Raw genomic sequence first — 19,773 nt, 5'->3', positions numbered from 1 at the left:
TTCAAGGTACTACATACTCTCCTCCCCATCATTTTACAAACAAATTCTAATGTCCTGCCTTCCAATCCATAAATACTTTCCCCAACTTTGCAACTGTATTAAAAACGTTATCCCATACAGGGGTGCAATTTTAAAGACCTAACATACGAGCATTTCCTGCACTCATAAACAGGAGCTATATGTTGTCCGGCATTGTGTTCCAACTTGTGCATAAACCAACTTGAGAATGGACTCAGGAATGGAATCCATTCATAATCCAGGGACTGCCTGTATTGAGTCTGTTTTTTGCTTTAAAAGGGTCCAATGAGCCTCACCTTAATGGCTCACCAGACAGGTCCCAATACGAACACATTGCCTCCAAAGAAATCACTTTGAACAGTGGTCTTTTATCAGGTCTAGCTTTCATTGTTTGTTTCATGGTTTCAAATATTTTTTGGCCAATTTCATTTCTTCCTGTAAATTGGACAGTCAGAAATGTAATCTCTGAGTTTACGTTTATTAATCTTTCTTTCAGGAAAGGATCCTCTTATTTTATGCTTATGTTGGTTCAAAAGGATTGAATCCTGTGGACTCGCAGAAGCATCCCTGGTGGCAGAATATTTATGATAATAGACATAAATCAGGATCTTTGTGGTTGTGGTTGATGGTGGATGAAGTTATAAATTGCTTTCTTCCAAACTATTCATAATTTCCTTGAATATTAAAATTCAGATAAAATTTTAACCTTGATCTGATTATATTTCTTTGGGGAATCAATACCAAGTGACAAATTAAACTAATTTTTCCACTCTAATTTTTGCTTTAATTTTTCCTCAAATGGGAAACACCTTAAAAATGTCAATCTTGTTCTTTTCACCTTAAACCTTTTTACATTTGAAAATAGTATCAAATAACCAAATTTCCTTGTCATCCCCATTTTGTAGATTTTTCCTCTTCCTGTCCAATTCAATGGGCCTGAAATCAAGTCACAACATGGGCAGGAAACAACTATTTGTCAATCCGTCATTTCAAAGTTGTTTTCAGTTCCTTTGATTGGTCCAACACCCTCTGTGAGGCAAATATTTTTGAACCAGCCAGGTCATTGTCCAAATTAAAATAAATTATTTTTATCGGAATTTCTGTACTATTCCACTTACAACTTCCCCATTTACTAAGGCACTGTTTAACCCAACTCTAAATAATGTAATGAATTTACAGGTTTGTGTATACCTCCAATGAATATTTTTATTACTTCATTAGCTTCTTTGAAAGACAAATTGTATCACTGGTCAGTAAGTGACTTGCTCCAGTGACTCTCAATGTTTTACTTGTTTGCCTCTTTGTTTATAAGAGAATAAGTGATGCTCTCCTCCAGAAATAAAATATTTAAGCTTAAATTTTTTTAGAAGATGTTAGAAGAAACCACATAAACATCTTTACCAGGATAAAATTCATGAAAGAAGAAGAGAACAGTAACCGACTACTCTTCCTGGGCATAATGGCAGAATGCAAAAAACAACAGGGAACTCCAGAATAACAAGATAACAAAATGTAGAGCTGAATGAACACAGCAGGCCAAGCAGCATCTCAGAAGCACAAAAGCTGACGTTTCAGGCCCAGACCCTTCATCAGAGAGGGGGATGGGGAGAGGGAACTGGAATAAATAGGGAGAGAGGGGGAGGTGGACCGAAGATGGAGAGAAAAGAAGATAGGTAAGAGATTACAAGAGAGTTGCAGTGGGAGAGAGATTCGCTGAGGTTGGTCCGGAGGGAGGAGGGTAACTTCTTCAGGTTAGGCATCCCTGGAAGAGGCTTCGCAGTGAGGTTAAAATTGTACCAGTGATAATGGGAACTGCAGATGCTGGAGAATCCAAGATAACAAAGTGTGGAGCTGGATGAACACAGATGAGCGTATATAAAAAGACCAAACATATGGACCAGATACTCAATTACATGCAACCACCCTTATGCCCACAAATGGAGCTGTATCAGGAAATTATTTAAACAAGCCATAACACATTGTGGCAACCCACAACTATGCAAAACAGAACAGGAGCACCTATACGGATCAATCCACCATTCCCTCCAAGGCAAATCACAACAGGAAAACCCAACACAACCAGACTCATTAACCATCCAACCACACAACATGGACATTTCAGAGATGGCCACAAGACTACTCAGACCACTAGGTATCAGAGTAGCCCACAAACCAATAACCACCCTATGACGGCCTTCAACTTATCTGATAACTCTCTCCATTTAGCCTTCGTCAAAGATTTAAAATCTTCCACTCGCAGAAAAGTGTTAGAAACAGTCAAAACCATTTTACACTTTGAACAAATGAATGTTTTACGAGGTGCCTGTTCTTATGCTCAGTGCTTCCATCTGTTCATTTCTTGTAGATTCACATATAACTTTTAAATTCAAGGATTTTTGGTCCCAGACAATGCCACCACTTCATTATATTCCTACGAAATGTTAATATGAGAGAAATTAGCTGCCATCTTGAAAATTGTACTGATAGATCAAAACTTTATTGTAGTTTAATCATGGAGGGGTGAGGCATACTTAATGAGGCAAGCTGCGAAGGAACGCGTGAGATAACTTGATGGAGCTCATGGAAAGAAGCCCTCCATGCAGCTGTCCAAAATTGATGTATTTGTCTGATTTTTGCTAAAAAAAATCTGTTGTACGGCTTGGTTTCAGTCTCACTAACTGTCTTGGATTCTATTAACGTTGCTGAGATTGAAGCTTCCTGGGAGCATGGAAGCTCTTAATCAAATAATTTATATTTTCAGCCTCATCATGACAGTGTATCAACCAGGAAAGGGAAAGCCTTGAGGAGAAACTACATAATTGAAAGAATGTTGAGTTAAACATGGGAAGGTGGAGATATGCGTTCTACTGAACTTCATTTTCACTTGCTGTGAATGGGTCAGAATTCCGCCTTTCATGAGCTAAAAGTATACCAAATGTACCTTCACAACAAAGACCACTGCAGTTCAAGAAGGTTGACGCATCTCTTCTTCAATGGAAACTAGGGATGAGCACCATACACCAGTGACATTAACATTTCAATTGATGATGTTAAAAAATTCCCATCATTGTCTTTCCTTAGTGTTTGTATATTTGGGACCGAACATTGATATGCATGGTTTCTTTAAGACAGCATGGGTTGGGCCTGGTTGTCCATCATTAGTGTACAATTATTGTTACAAGATCTAACACCACTTAAACTTTGTTAACTGTGGACTGAGATTAAAACTGGACTGTTGCAATGTGATTGCATTTTAACATTTCTATATCATCCTAAGTAATTTGTATTAATTTACAAGTGGCAGCAGAAATATATTATTTTACCACAGGGCATATCCCTTATGCCTCTGTGAGTTGCCCAAAAATATTCAGCTTCAGGAGAAAGCTAGTTTTTCAGAAAGGCAAGCGCCTCATCTTGAAAATAAATTGATCAGAAAAGCTCTGACAAAATGATGTAAGGAAAATACTTCCAAACAAGGGCAATCATAAAACTGTAATGCATCTTAATCTGTTCAGGCACAAAGGTAATATTAGTGTTGTAAAACTACTTGCTTTCTTGTAGTACCTTTTATGGAGAAAATAGTCCCAAGGACATTTAGTGAAGCACAATCCAACAAAAGTACACACAAATGATACACAAAAATGCACAGAGGTGTAGCAAGGGCATTTCACACTTGGGGCAACATAACTGAAGGCATTGTCACCAACTGTGAAGCAATTAAAAGTGGAGACACATGACAGGCTTGAATTAGATGAGCACAGATTTCCAGGAGGGCTGTGGGGCTAGAGGAAATGGGTATTGGTCACACTGTTTGTAGATGGGTTTGAAAACAAAGATGAGAACTATAAAATCAAAGTGTTGGTTAATTTGGAGCCCATGTAGGCTGGTAAGCATAGGTCTGATAGCAAATGAGACTTGGTTTGAGTTCACATACCAGCAGCAGAGTTTCGGATGTATAATGTAGGGGACGAGCCACAGGTTCACTCAAATATTCAAGTCTACTGTTCACGAAGGCACTAATGAGCTTTTCAGAAGCAGCTGAGACTGGGACACAATCAGACATTGTTACAGAAGTAAAAACAGGTGGTCTTACTGATGGTAAAAATATACATGGTAAAAAGATCCATGGTTAGGTTCTTGCCCAAGTGACCTCAGAGAAGGAGCACAATGTGTCCATCAATGCTCTCAATGCCTTTTGGGAAAGGTGGGCACCATGAAGGATAAGTTATGTCCCTCTCCAACTCAATTTTGATTAAGTTCCTTCCTGCTCGCCCGGCCATTGCTTCCCCCTCAACCCTGTCCCCACCTCATCTCCAATAGATTGCATTGCCCAAAACAGGCTTTGCTTGTAAATTCTGGATTGGAGACATGGGCATTTTTAATGGTGGCCATCCCTACTCTCCCCATCATCCCTCCCATCACCTTTGATGGTTTGCATTGCCCTCCACAGGCATCACACGTAAATATTCAATTGGCTACACCAGTGTTTTACTGGTGGTGGTCACAAGGTTGAAATGCCCAAAAAAAAGTCACCGTGATTTTGGTGGTGGGAAGCCACTTAGTTGTGTGAGATCACATTTCTGGGTAGATGAAAAGAAACATGAAACAAAGATGGGAGGCGACAAGTAGAAACATTTGAGGAAGGACTGTGAACACTGAGGTCTTAAATGGCAGAGTTACTAAAAAGTAAATTATGGATTTGGAACGTAGAAGATGTCTCCAGTTCTATGAATGTCTACTCACAATGAATCTAAAAAAGGAATTCAAGGGAAAAAGTTTTACATGCAGAGTGGCCAATATGTCAAACTTGCTGCCACATTGAGGTTAGCAGTACGAGTGCTTTGAAAGAAAGCTAGGCGAATAAATGGGAAAGATAGAATATAATTTGTCACATATTTTTGCAAAAAAATGTATTGAAAAGCATTTAAGTCACCATACTCTGGTGCCTATATTCATAAATCATATATGAAAGGATATAGAAGATGTAAGACATAAGACATGTCAATGCAATCAGGAAGCACAGAAATATGACATGGACTGGTTGGATCGAATGGCCTATTTCTGAGCAGTGCTTTTCTATGTCACCCTGGAAGGTAAACATTGGCTGAGACAAATAGCAAAATGCTTGCATTGAGAGCCCTCTGCTGGCAGATTTGCCCACTGTACCCTCAGGAGGTTCTGGACCAAAAATGGATTAGCTCAGAGCTTGAAAACGACACCAGCATCTAAATTGTAATTCATCAATCTGCAATCTTGCAAATACTTAAAATTAATCATTATGTAATTTTGATAACTTTAATTTGCTGCAAGTTACATATACAATTTCAGTGCGCTTTTGACACAAAAAGACATGGGCATGATTCTTAACATTGATGGCAGAACTCAAATAAAAGGCAGAAAACTTGAAACGACATGATAGATAAGACAAAATATGGGGAAAGAAACAGAACCTTGCACAGACCCACTGGGAACCTGTCTTTGCGTTTACAAAGATGAATGGGGAGGCACAGTGGCGCAGTGGTTCGCACTGCAGCCTCACAGCGCCAAGGACCCAGGTTCGATTCCCACCTCAGGCGACAGTCTGTGTGGAGTTTGCACATTCTCCCCGTGTCTGCGTGGGTTTCCTCCGGGTACTCCGGTTTCCTCCCACAGTCCAAAGATGCGCAGGCTAGGTGGATTAGACATGCTAAACTGCCCGTAGTGTTCAGGCTTATGGGGTTATTGGGGGATGGGCCTGGATGGGATGCTTCAAAGGGCATTGTGGACTTGTTGGGCCGAAGGGCCTGTTTCCACACCGTGGGGAATCTAATCTAATTCAAAATATCTGCAATTGAGGAAATACTGTTTTTGAAAAGTAATATACTGTGGATCTTCATGAACAAGTAGGTGTAAAACAAAGAGAAATTACTGGCATACACAAGTGATGTATATGTGCAAATATATAATGTGGCAGTAATCCTATCAATAACACAGACTGCCAAGTTTCAATGTTCTGTTTTATAACTGAGAGAGTGCTCTGCTTTTCCGTGAGAGCTATCAAGTCGAGGTCTCTTCTGCCTGCTACCAGTTAATATTAAGGATTCCCAGAAATGCAGTAAATATTTTAGCACAGCTGTTGAATTTGTGATTTCTGGATCTTGCCAAAGTGACTCGCTGGTTGTCTTTAGTGACAGTCAAAGTGACTGTTACATTGTTGTAAGACTGATGTGTATATTGAGTTTCTGCTTTCGTAACACTGACATGCGGAATCATCTGATCTGTAGCTGTATGGAGGAGTGGCTCTCAGCAAGAACAGCATTTAATGTGCATTATTATTTTGGCAAAAAGAAGGGAACCCAATTTACACACAGCAAGATCGCACAGACCATAGGCTGAATTATTGGTTCCCTAGTAAGTTATGGACCAGGACCTTCATCCACTTGAGGGACATATATGGGGTCTTGAACATCGACGTGAACAACAGTGTGTCCCCAGTTCCACAATGGAGATTTCCTTTGACAGTGCTGCACCAGGGTAACTCATTGTAGAGTCATACAGGCTTATAGCATAGAACCAGACCCTTCAGCCCATCTTATCCATGCCACTCAGTTTCACAATTAGTCTAGTCCCATTTGTCTGTATTTGGTTCATATCCTTCCATACCTGTCCCATCCACGTACCTGTCCAAATGTTTCTGAAATGATAAAATTGTATTCGCCTCCACCACTACTTCTGGCAGCCGATTTCAGATGTCACCCCGTCTGTGAAAAAATTGTACCTCTGGACTCGTTTGCACCTCTCCCCTCTCATCTTAAACCTATGCCCTTTGAACTCCCCTATCATGGGGAAAAGCTGTTGGTTATCAACCTTGTCTGTGCCTCTCGCTATTTTAAGGACCACGATAAGGTCACCCCCTCAGTCTCCTACATTCCAGGGAAAAATGTCCCAACCTATCCAGCTTCTTCTTATAATTCAAACATTCCAGTCCAGGTAACATCCTGGTCAATCTTTTCTGCCCACTTTCTCCATTAATTATATCTTTTCTACAGTAAGGCAACCAGAACTGCAAGCGGTATTCCAAATGTGACCGTACCAACACCTTGTACCACTGCGAAAAGACATCCAAATTCCAATACTCAATGCTCTGACCAATGAAAACAAGCATGTCAAAAGCCTTCTTCACCACCCAATTTACCTGTGGCTCTACTTTCAAGGAGTTATGAACCTGTACACCTAATTCTCTTTATTTTATCACACTCCCTAGAACCCTAGCGTTGACTGCGCATGTCCTGCCCTGGCTTGACCAAGTGAAATACAACACTTTGCATTTATCTCTGCATCACAACTTTGCCAAAGCACTCACCTGTTATGTTTAATCAACAATTCTACAAATAAGACACGTGGAATTCTCTTTTCAGCGAAATACAAAGTGACTATCTAAACTGGTTCAAAACATGCCTTTGTTAATCAGGTTCTTATGCCCTGGCTGGACACAAGTACAAGATGGGTTGTATTGTCTTAAGAACCTTTTAAGAGCTGATCAAAACCATTCCGCTTATTGCTGCTTCAGCTTCCTTGCAGACTCTCAAATATATTGCAATAATTGTGAGTGGCTTTAGTGTCTAAGCATCATCCTGTTACTGTGGAGCAACCTGCATTTATAAATGATCGTGATTATGACAAAAAAAGTTTGCTGTTACCAAGCAGAATCACAAAGAGAAATTGGGCCTTGGCACAGAAGAGACATTGAACCCATTAGTTGTTCATTTATAGACACGAACAATGTAGAACTGGCAGTTTATCGTATTTGTATCTGAATAGGAAGTTTGATTTGATTTTTATTTGTGAGACTGTGTGTTTATCCATGAACATTCTTAAATTAATTTCAGAAAGTAGCAATCAGCCATAATTACAACTTTGATGGAGAAAATAATTTTTAAGAATTGTCCAAACAGGAGCTTTTGCTGGTACAGTAAATGAAATTATTTTATTACAAAATACAATCAAGATATAATTTTGATTGGTACCCAGAGATTTCCTTGAACTCATCATAACAGTTTTTTAGAACTCGTTTGCATGTCTACAAGGAATAGTAACCAGATAAAGCCTTCTCATGACTTCAATAACATCTGTTAACAGAGATTTGGTATAAATTTCAGTCATGATTGCTCCTCAGTCCTGTTGCATGAACAGCACATTCACACTAAGTGGCAGTCTGAAAACGTGACTTATTCAACCAAGTCAGAGACTGACATGAGGGCAAGTATGATTTGGTGAAGAAAGCAGTTCTATCCAGGGTTTAATTTGCTTTGAGTATCTGCAGAACTGCTAACAGAGAAGGAGTTAAAAAAGTCTCATCATCCAGTTTTAACTGAGGCAGTTATTGTCATAATTAGTCAAATTAATGGCCCAAGGGAGAAGTCAAACAATTCAATTCAAATCTAAACAGTTTGCATAAAATGTTAAAATTGGTATTTTGAATTTAACAGTCATTGAAATTCACCAGGTCAACTGAAGGAATTGACAGATTTCCTGATTCAACAAAGTAAATCAGGAAAACTATCTGGAACCTTGGAGGTGAATTAGTCTGGCCAGATGTTGACTATGTTGAGAAAAGACAGAATTGAATTAAATTACAATTTAAAACAGCACTTTTCAGCCAATTTTTTTTCATTATCAAGTATTAGCTGTGCTTAATAAATCCTGTGCCTGCTTCTCATTTATCCTATTGCTGTTTAATATATATGTTTGTTGGTCAAAAGGCAAACATAGCATTGAGAATAATGCTTGTTCTCTTTTGAGTGGAGGAGAAGAAGGTATTTGATACGTATTGTTAAAATCATCAAGTGTTCAGTAAAGTAAATGTTACCAATGGCAATAGACTCAATAACCAGATGGCACTGGATTTAAGGTGATTTGGGCAATAACCCGGAAGCACCATGACCACAAACTGGGTAGGAAATATCGTGCAACGGCATGATCAAAGCAACTTCAGTAGCAACCTTCAAAAGGGAACTGGATAAATATTTGCAGGAGAAAATATTGCAGGACATGACAAAATAACTTAATTGCTGTTTGAAAGAGCAGAGGCAAAACAGGCCAAATGGCCTCCTTCCGAGCTGCATTATTCTTTCCTTAAAATACATTACACTACCTTTTTGACAAACAAGGAAAATGTAATGAAAATATTGGATGGATTTCATCATAAAACATCTGAAAAGGATTCTCCTTTAATATAAGGGCATAAAACATAGAATATAGAACGTAGGACAGTACAGCATCATACAGGCCCTTCGGCCCACGATGTTGTGCCGGACTTTTACCCTAATCCTCAGGTCTATCTAACCTCCACCCCTGCCTTATACTATCATCCATATGCCTATCTAATAGCCGCTTAAATGCCCATAATGAGGCCAACTCCACTACCCTCTCCGGCAATGCATTACACGCCCCGACCACTCTCTGACTAAAGAATCTACCTCTGATGTCTCCTCTATATCTACCCCGACTCACTTTAAAACTCTGCCCCCTCGTAATAGCTACCTCCAACCTCGGAAAAAGTTTTCAGCTGCCTACTCTATCTACACCTCTGATCATTTTGTACACCTCCATCAAGTTCAATGTTGCATTGAATTACATAGAATTTACAGCACAGAAACAGGTAAACTGGCTTAACTAGCTTATATTCTACAAAAAGCCCACACTCCCATTGTGCCATTTCCACTTCCTCCTCAGTCTAATTTTCACAGGAGAATCTTCTACTCCTTCCTTTCTTGTGATAAATTGACTTCTTCTACTCCTTCTTTGTTTGCCTCCTGTGCAGGAAGCTGCAGTGGTTCATAAAAGAACTGGGAAAAATGTCATTCCACTTGCAACAGCTAAGTTACAGCACAGCAGATTTTTGAATTTAATCTTGAACAGAGAAATGGAGCAATAGCTGACAATGACAGGTTCCCCTTCACCTACTGTTCATTAATTCAGCATTCTCTTTGATTTCAGTCCAAGGGCCGGTTATTGATTTTAAATCCGCTTTTCCAAATGCTACGAAGATCAATTGGATCTCCAGGCCAGTGAAACCATTCACTGGTACTTATCGGGTTGCTATTCAGATTAATCTGAAATCCAAAAGACATAAATATTTGGATGGATGGGGAAAAGGAGTGGAAACAAACTAAAACAGGTTATAAGTAGATGCTCTGATGTGTGGTCAGCAAATTGAATTGTGGGCTGATTCTCTCTCCACAGATTCTGCTGCAGCTGTACAACAATCCCAACACTTTTTATTCACAGAGATAATGGGAACTGCAGATGCTGGAGAATCCAAGATAATAAAATGTGAGGCTGGATGAACACAGCAGGCCAAGCAGCATCTCAGGAGCACAAAAGCTGACGTTTCGGGCCTAGACTGATTGAAGGGTCTAGGCCCGAAACATCAGCTTTTGTGCTCCTGAGATGCTGCTTGGCCTGCTGTGTTCATCCAGCCTCACATTTTATTACTTTTTGTTCACAGTTTATGTATCAACTACAAATTGCTCAAGATAATTTGAATGAAGATGCAAAAAAAATTTGAAAATTGTGAACTTTCAGTAATCACAATCTAAACTGAGTCAAGGATGAGGGCAAGTTTGAATCAATATAAAAAAAAATTTGCAAATCTCTTTTTCCACACATTTTGAAAAGAAATCAGAACCCAAGGATCTTACAGGACTCTGTATAGTTTGCTCTTGACAGAAAGCGCCTCAGGTTTTTTTGGCAGTTTGTGGTTGCTGAGATACAAGATTGGCATTTATGTCTTCGTGCAGAACTGGTCCCGTTATCCACACCAACTAAAACAGATTTCTGCTCATTCCTTCATTTACTGTTTATGAAACGCTGCTATGCATGAACTCATTGCTGAATTTGCCCCCATGACAATGATTGTACTTTAGATTTAGATTGTAACTTTTGCTTTGGACACCCTATGCACAGACCAAGTGGGAACCATGGCTCCCTGCCATTTTTCCTGGGAAACATACATAAAGGAATATTTTGTCACATTTAATTTTTGTTTATCCTTATTCTTGTTTTCACCATTCAAAGTTCTCCTGGAAGTAACTGTCCAGAAGAGAACGAGAGCGGGCCTTCCTCAATTTATGACAAGTTATTCTTCGTAGGTCACAAGATGCGCTTCACCTGATGTAAAAAACTGACAAACTAAATTCGTTCTTTTGTCTTCACAGGGACACAAATAATTATGGGCTTGTCCATTATCAAAGATTTTATAGCAGAGCACTTAGAAATAGCGATAGAATTAAATAGAGTCAGCATTGATTTACAGAAGGTAAAAAAAATTGAACAAATCTACTGGACTTTTTGAGGATGTAAACAGACGAGTTCATGGGGAAGACAGTGGATTTGGTTTATTTGGACTTTCAGAAGGTTTTCAAGAAAGTCCCACATTAGAGATTAATGCATAAAATTAAAGCACACGGGCCTGGGGTAGTGTATTGAGGTGGATAGAAAATTGGTCAGCAAACAGGAATCAAAGAATCAGAAAGGGTCTTTTATGAATGCCAGGCAGTGACTGGCAGGTTACCACAAAGATTGGCACTAGGACCCCTTCTATTCACAATGCATGTTAATGATTTAGGTGAGAGAACTAAATCTAATATCTCAGAATTTGCAAATGACACAAAACTGGTAGGATGGGTGAGCTGTGAGGAGAATGCAGAGATATTGTAATATGATTTGGCCAGGCTGTGTGAGTGGGCAAGTGCGTGACATGGCAGATGCAGCATAATTTGGATAAAAATAATGTTATTCACTTTGGCAGCAAAATTAAAAATGCAGATTTGACTTGAACAGCTATAAATTGAGACAGGAAAATGTTCAATGTGGGCATCCATGGAGAGATAGAAAGCTAACATTGAGTCTAGATGACTCCTCAACAGAGATGGAGTGAAATGCTCTGATAGAGAGCCATCTAGACTCAAAACATTAACTTGCTCTCTCTCCATGGATGCTGTTTGACCAGCTGTGATGTCCAGAATTTGTTCTTTTCTGTACAAATTCTGGCATCTGCAGTAATTCGCTCCTGTTAAATGTTCAATGAGACCTGGGTGTCTTCGTGCACCACCTACACAGTAAGCAGGCAGTAAAGATGACAAACTCTATCCTAGTCTTCAGAGCGACAGGATTCAAAACCAGGGAAAAGGATTTCTTGTTACAATTTCTTGGCAATTGTGAGGCCACAACTGCATTACTTTGTGCAGTTTTGATCTCTTTATCTGAAGAAGGATGTTCTTGCTGTAGAAGCGTATTGATGGTTTACCAAATTGATTCTAGAAAGAAAAGACTGACATATGACGAGAGATTGACTCTGTCAGGATTATGTTCAGTAGAGCTCAGAAGAATGAAAGGGGATCTCATAGAAACCTGTAAAATATGAATGTTAAAAAATCATAAGGGGCAAAGGTAGGGTGAATAGACAAGGTCTTTTCCCCAGGGTAACTCAGTCCAAAACTAGAAGGCATAGGATTAAGGTGAGAGTGGAAAGATTTAAAAGGGACCTAAGGAACTTTTTCACGCACAGGGTGGTGTGTGTATGGAATGAGCTGCCAGACTAAGTGACGGAAGCTGGTACAATTACAACATTAAGGCATCTGGATTGGTGTATGGATAGAAAGGATTTAGAGGGATATTGGTCAAACGCTGGAACATGGGGCCAGATTTATCTAGGATATCTGGTCATCATGGAAGAGTTGGACTGAAGGATCTGATTCATTTCTATGACTACGGCAAAAGGAGGGAGTTTCACATTTTTCAGAGGAGATTAGTATCAGGTTTCCTTTAGAAATGCAGAGCCATATTTCCATGTTGACGGTTGTTTCAAAATGTAGAACTGCTGGGGCAGAAAATCAAGCCACATTTTCACAGCAGTCAGCTGCTGTATTTTGACATTTAAAGATCCAGACAGCCATCTTGACAGTTGCTGTCAAGTAGGAAGTTATATAAGCCAAGAGTGATGTCAGGGTTCAGGAAGCACAGAATGCCAGATCAGTCGAGGCATAAGGTGCCAAAATCCTAAGACGTGGGAAAAGAAATAGGTCATTCAGCACATTGAGTGTGCTCTGCAAAGTCGGGTGCCAACTGGGTAGGGGCTTGGATAGGAGGTATAAAATGTCAGATGTGTGAGGTGTCAGCTAAGAAGAATGCCAGCTTGGTAAAGTGCCAGTTGAATCGGGGTTAGGGTGGCAAGTGAGGAAAGTACTTGTGGCAAGGGGCTAGGGAGTCAGTGGATCAAACGGCAGGAAACAAGGGGATCAGTTAAGAATTGCAGTGTTTCAGGTAGATTTGGATGGGAGGGAGAAATTGATCTGGCAAGCAGCAGAGAAGGCTGCTTTTCGGTCTGGGGCCAGGGTAGTTAGGGTTGAGCTGTAGTAGGCAGGGTTTCATGTAGAGCAGTAAAATGGGGGAATGGACATAAGTTGTATGGTTGTGCATCTGGTCCAAGGTTCCATGCACGCTGACTGGTTTTGGAAGTTGATAATGCACATGGACCTCAGAGTTGCATATATGCAAATAAAATGTAGTGAGAGTATTTATGACCAGCAGTTGTGGGCAAGAGGGTTCAAATCAAGGTGCAGAGGGAAAGGGGTTGTGTGTCCAGTAGTTTGGAAAGAAGTGTTGGTTGTGGAGTAGAAGGGGGCTCAATTTTGGCTGCCGGAAGAGGAAAGGTTGGTGGTGGTGGTGGGGGGCGGGGGGGGGGGGGCGGAGATGAGGGAGGGATGGTAAGGTCCCAGGAGCTTGGCAAAGGTTCATTAGGGTGTGAGGTAAATGTAAGGTCAGTTGCATAGATTCTCAGCTAAGTGACTATTTAGTTAATTTCAGCTGGGCCTTCTGAATTCTCCTTTTTAAATGCAAGCTTTCAAAGGCTTTCAGGTGTAGGGGAATTGCCCAGTGAAATCTTCTATTACAATGGACATTCCACAAGTCTCCATATACAACTCCTATCTAAGGTGGAATCACGAATGTCTAGTCCCTGTCTCCGTTTATGTCTTGGTTAACTTTTTACTTCAAGTTTGACAGTGTGCAAATGTGGAGTGCTCCAGATTGATCGGCAAGTGTTATCAAATTGGGAAATCATTTAGGTCAGTGGGTTTTTGTTTAGGTTTTGCCTGTGTGGGTTGACCTCCACATATTACAAACACAGAAGGAACACAATGTTGACTGCACAAAGAGCTACATGTGCAAACAATTCACTCGTGATTGGCTTAGTGATGCTTGGTAGAAATGTCTTCCATTCATGCACAGGGCCCATTCCTTGCAACAAAAGGACAATGTTCAAGCTGAGGGCATTTTTTTCTGAATGTGCTGAGAGTCTGAGAAACCTGCAGCTCACCACTTTCTACACGGAACTATCTCAAACGATCAGAGTCGACTTGCTAACCAGGCAGTACCTTTTCTGCCTGCAGTACAAAGTGTTGTGACTCAGATTTGGCATTCTTGCATTTGTCCTGATGATTGCAAGATGAAAAAATTAAACCACACAGCTCTATTTTCAACAAGACTGAAGTTTTGCACTCAGTGACCATTCCCATACATTTCCATTCGACTGGTGAAGCTTTCTATGCTTTTTATTTTTACAAAGCTGTACTCCTGCTTGTAAAAGAAACAAACACGTGGACATAGATCAAAAGTGAACTATAAAAGCAGCAAGGGCGAAAGGAAAACAAACCTGTGCCTCAATGCACAAAGCATCTGCAATAAAGCAGATGGACTAATTGTGCAGAGTGATGTAAACAATAATTTAATTGGGATTACGGAGACAAGGTTGCAGGGTGAGCAGGAATAGGTGCCGAATGTTCCATGATATTCAATTTTAGGAAGGACAGGCAAAAAGGAAAAGGTAGCAGAGCAGCATTGCTGGTTAAATAGTAAATTAACACAACAGTGATAAAGGATATGAGCTCTGACAAAGTGGAATCCATATGGGTAGAGGTGAGAAATACCAAGAGACAAAACAACATTAGCAGGTGTCATATATAGACCCCTAAACTGCAGTGGTGATGTCAAGAATGTCAAGGCCAGAGATAGTAGGAACTGCAGATGCTAGAGAATCTGAGATAACAAGAAGAGCTGAATGAGCACAGCAGGCCATGCAGCATCAGAGGAACAGGAAGGCTGACGTTGCAGGCCTAGACCCTTCTTCAGAAATGGGGGAGGGAAAGGGGGTTCTGAAAGAAATAGGGAGAGAGGGGGAGGCGGATAGAAGATGGATAGAGAAGATAAGTGGAGAGGAGACAGAAAGGTCAAAGAGGCAGAGATGGAGCCAGTAGAGGTGAGTGTCGGTGGGGAGGTAGGGTGGAGATAGGTCAGTCCAGGGAGGATGGACAGGTCAAGAGGGCAGGATGAGGTTAGTAGGTAGGACATGGGGGTGGGGGTGGGGTTGGGGTGGGAGGAGGGGGTGGGTGGGAGGAAGGACAGGTTAGGGAGGCGGAGACAAGCAGGGCTGGTTTTGGGATGCGGTCGGGGGAGGGGAGATTTTGAAGCTTGTGAAGTCCACATTGATACCATTGGACTGCAGGGTTCCCAAGCAGAATATGAGTTGCTGTTCCTGCAGCCTTTGGGTAGCATCATTTTGGCACTGCAGGAGGTCCAGGATGGACATGTCGTCTGAGGAATGGGAGGGGGAGTTGAAATGGTTTGCAACTGGGACGTGCAGTTGTTTAGTGCAAACTGAGCGTAGGTGTTCTGCAAAGCGGTCCCCAAGGCCATTTTAGACTGGGTGCTGTGTAATGAGTAAGGAATCATTGTCAATCAAGCTGTGAGAGACACCTTGGGGAAGGGTAACCATACCATGCTAGAAGTTCTTACAAAGCAGTGTTGTTGATTCGGAGACTAGGGTGCTAAACCTTGATAAAGGAAATTATGAGGATATGAGGTGTGAGTGGGCCTTGATAGATTGGGGAGAGTTATTTAAAGGATGACAATGGATAGGCAATGGCAAACATTCAAGGAACGCCTGGGGGAACTGCAACAACTGTTTATTCCTGTCTATCACAAAACCAAATTGGGTAAGAGGGTCAATCCATGGCTCACAAAGGAAGTAAGAGATAGTATCCAGCCCAAGGAAGAAGCATACAGGTTTGCTAAGGAAAGTAATAAATCTGAGGACTGAGAGCAGTTTAGAATTCAAAGAAAGGCCAAGGAATTGATTAGGAAGTGGAAAATAGAATATGAAAGTAAGTTTGCAGGGAACATAAAGTTTCCATCAGTATATGAAGAGAAACAGCTTGCTAAAGACAAATGTAGGTCCAATACAGACAGAAACGGGGGAATGTATATGAGAGGACAAAGAAGTGACTGAGGAACAGAATACATACTTTGGTTCTGTATTCACAAATCAGATCCAGAACTGTTGGAGGATGCAAGATTTACTGAGAGGGAAGAGGTGAAGGAGATCGATATTAATAGAGAAATGGTGCAGGGAAAATTGTTGGGATTGAAGGCCGATAAATCTGTAGGCCTGATAATCCACACTCCCAGAGTACTTACGAAAGTAACTCTAGAAATAGTGGATGCATTGGTGGTCGTTTTCCAGGATTCCATAGACTTTGGAACAGTCCGTGCAGATTACAGAGTGGCTCATGTCACTCCAATATTCAAAGAGGAAGGCAGAGAGAATTATAGAGCGGTGAGCCTAACATTGGTAGTGGGGGAAATTCTTGAATCTATTGTCAATGATTTTACAGCACAGCATTTCGAAAACAGTGGCAGAATCAGACAGAGTCAGCATGGATTTATGCTTGACAAATCTATTTAAATTCTATGAAGATGTAACCAGTAGAGTTGACAATGGGGAGCCAGTCCATGTAGTATATTTGGACTTGCAGAAAGCGTTTGATGAATTCCCATGTAAGAGATTAACGTGCGACATTAAAATGCATGCCATTGGGGGACAGAAAACTGGTTGGCACAGAGGAAACAAAGAGTAGGAATTAATGGGTCCTTTTCAAATTGGCAGGCAGTAACTAGTGGGGTGCCACAGGGAACGGAGCGGATTTAGATGAAGGAACAAAATGTGACATCTCCAAGTTTGCAGACGATAGTTGGGTGGGGAGGTGAATTGTGAAAGGATGCAGGGATCCTTCAGTACGATCTCAACAGGATGGGTGAGTGGGCAAATCAATGGCAGATGCAGTATGATTTGGCTAAATGGGAGGTGATTCACTTCGGAAGTAAAGTCAAAAAGGCAGATTATGACCTGAATGGCTGTAAATTGGGAGAGGGAAGTATGCAGCTTGATCTGGGCATCCATGTCCACCAGTCACTGAAGGTAAACATGCAGATGCAGATGGTGACAAAGATGGTGAATGGTACGTTGGCTTTCATTGCAAGAGGTTTTGAGTACAGAAGCAGGGATATGTTGTTACAGTTATACAAGAGCATCTAGTATACCGTGAGCAGTTTTGGTCTCCTTTTCTGAGGAAGGATGCTTGTGCACTCGAGGGACTGCAGCGAAGGTTTACCAAGCTGATTCCGGGGATGGCAGGTCTGACTTATGAGGAAAACTTGACTAGGTTGGGATTCTTTGCACTAGAGTTCAGGCAAACAAAGAAGGATCTAATAGAGATTTATGAAATTCTAACAGAACTGGACAGGGTAGATGCTTGGAGGATGTTCCTGAGGGTATGTGTGTCGAGAACCAAGAGTCACAGTATGAGGATTTGGGGTAGACCATTTAGAACAGAGATGAGGAGACGTTTCTTCACCCAAACAGTAGTAAGGCTGTGGAATTCATTACCACAGGAAGTAGTTGATGCCAAAACATTGCATGAGGTGACTAGATATAGCACTTGGGACAAATGGTTTCAAAGGTTATGGGGTGAAAGCACAATTAGGCTATTGCGTTGGACAATCAGCCAAGATGGTGAAGAATGGCACAGCAGGCTTGAAGGATCAAATGGCCTCCTCCTGCTCCTATCTTCTATGTTTCTAAACTTGTCCACTTAGCAAATAGTTAGGTTCTGGAGTGTGCTGCCTCAGAATGTGGGTGAGGCTGACTAAATTGAGGTAATTGAGAGCGCACTGGTTAAAATAATGCACAGCAGTGGTGCTCTTGTGACTTAGTGGTAGCAACCCTACCTCTGAGGTGGGTGGCCAGGGTTCATATGCCATCTGCACTAACATCTCTGAACATGTTGATTAGAAAATGCCACGAAATAACATACAAGGGTATTGGAAAAGGATGGTTGGGGGCTGGTGTAAAGAAGGGCATTGGCGATGGGTCATGTTACTTGCTTAGGCACAATGGGCTCCACTTCAGGCATCTCACCTTTGCGTTCCTTGATTGTGATGCAATTCTGGAACGTGTATTCAGAGAACTGCCGGCTTTCGTCCATTGATGCAAGTGTGAAAGCCCTGAATGGGCATAAGGTGCATTTTAATGTCACATCTGTGTGGCCGTAGCTCCTACAATAATGAGGCTCAGGCACCAAATACCACCTGGTCAGCCAAGTGCCACCAGGCCATTTGGCCCAAAGAGTCCATGCCAGCCTTGGTCCTCCCTTTTTTGGTAATCCATTCCCACACACAAGACAATTTGGCTCAACTTGTTGAGCACTCTGAAGATTGTTTCTTAGGATTACTTTGATATCCAGAAGTGCTCTTATATACAGCTGAATTTTTATTTCCCTTCACTTAGGCAGCATTCTGGCAGGCAGGTTTGCCACTGCAACACAGGTGTGTTTAAACTAAGTAGTCGGTGGTGGTGCGGGGGGGGGGGGGGGGGGGGGAACAAACTGGAAATTTAAGAATGAAGTTAAAGGGAAAGTCAGAATAAGAGAAGTTAAGAAAGACAACAGAATCAACGGAGCAGAAAACTCAAGGGATCGTACAGTATGGCCAAATGAAATAGTGATTGATAGGAAGGGTAAAAATTAAAAATATTACACATGAATGCACAAAGCATAAGAAATAAGGCGGATGAGCTCGAGGCTCAGTTGGAAATTGGCAAGTGCGGTGTTGTGGGGATAACTGAGACGTGGCTTCAAGTGGACAGGGCCTGGGAAATGAATATTCAAGGCTATACGTGCTATCAAAAGGACAGACTGATGGGCAGAGGGGGTGGGGTGGCCCTATTGGTGAGGACTGATATTCAGTCCCTTGCAAGGGGGGACATAGAATTTGGAGATGTAGAGTCAGTATGGATAGAGCTGAGAAATTCTAAGGTTAGAAAGACCGTAATGGGAGTTATCTACAGGCCCCCAAACAGTAGTCAGGATGTAGGGTGCAAGTTGAATCAGGAATTGAAATTGGCCTGTCACAAAGGTATCACTACAGTTGTTATGGGAGATTTCAACATGCGGGTAGATTGGGAGAGTCAGGATGGTACTGGACCACAAGAAAGGGAGTTTGTGGAGTGCCTCCGAGATGGATTCTTAGAACAGCTTGTACTGGAGCCTACCAGGGAGAAGGCAATTCTGGATCTGGCGTTGTGCAATGAACCGGATTTGATCAGGGACCTCGAAGTAAAGGAACCAGTAGGAGGTAGTGACCATAATATGATGCGTTTTAATCTGCAGTTTGAGGGGGAGAATCGGAAGTGTCAGTATTTCAGTTAAATAAAGGGAACTATGGGGCTATGAGGGAGGAGCTGGCCAAAGTTCAATGGTACAATACCCTAGCAGGGATGGCAGTGGAACAACAATGGCAGGTATTTCTGGATACAATGCAGAAGGTGCAGGATCAGTTCATTCCAAAGAGGAAGCAAGATCCTAAGGGGAGGTGGGGCGG

This window comes from Stegostoma tigrinum, chromosome 40, assembly GCF_030684315.1.
Source record: "Stegostoma tigrinum isolate sSteTig4 chromosome 40, sSteTig4.hap1, whole genome shotgun sequence".
Lineage (NCBI taxonomy): Eukaryota > Metazoa > Chordata > Chondrichthyes > Orectolobiformes > Stegostomatidae > Stegostoma > Stegostoma tigrinum.
The sequence above is the reverse complement of the archived record's forward strand: the minus strand, read 5'-3'. Positions refer to the sequence as shown.